Here is a 2,457-nt window from a genome sequence, read left to right as displayed (position 1 = left end):
AATAAGTGTTGTTAAGATATTGACTTCCTAGAAAGAGCAAGAGCAAGAACTAAATCAATATGAGTTCTGGACTCCTGGGAAGACTCCATCTCTAGTCTGAGAAAGTGAAGGAGAGATGAGCTCTAGGGACAGAGAGCTGATAATTTTCTCTGCCAAAAGTTTTTTGGGACCCTTATAACAGCAATAAAATGATGGAACAAGAAAGAAAGATAGTTCACAAGTCAGGCTATCAGGAAAGCAATCCAATTAAACACCAGCATTTGAATTTAAATGAAGTTTTTTCTCAGATGAGTAACATTTGTCTGTGTGGGCTTTGCAATAGGATAGTGATGAAAAAGAATAATATCACATGCCTGCCTTAAAACATCTAATACTAAGTAGGGAAGTGATACATGTCCACAATAAGTATAAAAATAATAGAGAATTTTATGAGAAAGGACCATGTATAAAGGAGGAAGTATCAGAGGGGGTCTATGAAAAAGGATGACAGTCTCATACAAAGATCATTTCTTTGAATGAACTGAAGAAAGCAAAATCATTTTTCTACTTCAGTTACAGGGTCACTACTTTCATATTTTCTGTTTCTGACTATACACTTAGATGACACACTAAACTTTTATCCTAGCCAGACAATGATTAAAGAGATACTGAGCTTTACTAGTGACCCTGTAATCACTACTTGTTATGGCAGCAAATAGGTTTCCAGTTAGACTATAAACTTAGAGGATCCTCGACTTTCCTTGAGAAGTGTGTGTTGGTGCAGACAGGTAAGGCCGTGGCCCCTCAGGAGGACAGAATTACAGACAAGATCTATGTCTGCACAGACAGTTTAGAAGGAAGAGGAGCACTGGTGGCCAGGGGTGCTGGTGTGAGTGTGTAAGAAGGAAAACATTTGTATTGTTTAAGAATCCCACTGGTCAAACAAAAAGAATTTTTAAATATTATTTTGAGTTGTTTTGTGCTTCTTTTTCTTTAAACTTTGCAATTCTATAAGAGCTTTCCTATAATTATGATTTGCATGGATATGAATAAGTAAAATCTTCTTAATGTGTGATACATATTATTTGACAGGGTTTCTAGAAACTTAAGACACTACCCAGAAATGTATTAGATAAGCTATACTTATTGAAAACATCCAATTTATTTGCTATTAACTTTTTCTTAGTCATGCTACTGGAAGGAATCACTAAACTATCCAAAGTAGAAGGTAAGATGAAAGCAATCTGATGCTCAGTCTTTCCTTTCATGCATCCATCTTTTCTCTCTGCCATTTTCTAGTTTTTCTCTTCTTCACTTTCTAAGGCTAGAAAGACAGTCTTTACAGTTTCCACTGCCCAGGAATCCAGATCTCTTACATTTATTTTTCCTTTCTCTTTTTCCTTAGAATTTTCCTTCTCTAAAAAAGTGACTAAAGATCAATATCTGGCTACCACTCCTAGTCCCAGGCAGACACCTTAAGCATTTAAAATGCTTTAATTCAAAGAAAGGGATTATTATTTGTCCAATAATGTGTACTTTACATCTTTAAGAAGAGATGGATTTTTTTTTAAGTAGACATCATGGGAGTTTAAGGGTTCTTCAGAGAACTAGAACCAATTAAATGTGTTAGTATATTCTCTTCACAGATTATTTTATACACACACACACACATACATACACACACACATACAGAGGTATTGTGAGGAATTGGCTCATGTAATTATGGAGCTTGACAAGTCCCAGGATCTTCATTCAGCAAGCTGAAGACCTCAGCGGGCCAACAATGTGGTTCTATGTTATAATTCTAGACAATATGTTGGCATACTTGAGACTCAAGAAGAGCTGATATTTCAGTTTGAGTCTAAAGTCTGGGGGGGGGTGGAGTTCCAGCTCAATGCCGGGAGCCAGTGAGGGAAATCCTACCCGTGGCAAAGGTCAACTGGGGAAGAGGCCTGACGGGCAAAGGCTAATCAGGGCTCGAGGAGCCCCCTGGACTTACCTGAGCATCTACCCCAAAGAAAACCGGAATCTGACTGCTTTACTATCTTACGCCTCTTACCAAGTCCTCTAATACTTACAGGGGCTTCCCCCCAACCACCTTTCTCTGAAAACATTAATTCAGAGCTGTAGTTTCAAAGTTCTCCTCGGCTTAATAGGAGTGTTCCAATCCAAGCCCCTCTGATAGCTTTCTAACTTGCATGACAAGTTTGTCCGGGCTCTTACAACTATGAGTGTGACTGTTTATAGCCTCCCAGCCATGCAAGGACAGAAAGCCTAATATTCTAAAATACAGGAATCTGTTGAAGAAGTTAAAATCATTAGAATAGTACTAGAAAAGATTTCATTGTTGAATCAATGCTTGCTGCAGTTTCCTCTATTGTATCCTTGGAAATATATTAATCCTTTGATTTAACCACATCAGATCTTAAGTTAATAAATTCCTTTCTTGCAGCTCACTACACCGGTGCCTTATAGGAA

This window comes from Moschus berezovskii, chromosome 2 (genome assembly GCF_049115385.1).
Source record: "Moschus berezovskii isolate FMDL1 chromosome 2, NW_MosBer_1.0, whole genome shotgun sequence".
Lineage (NCBI taxonomy): Eukaryota > Metazoa > Chordata > Mammalia > Artiodactyla > Moschidae > Moschus > Moschus berezovskii.
Note: the sequence above shows the minus strand (reverse complement) of the source record.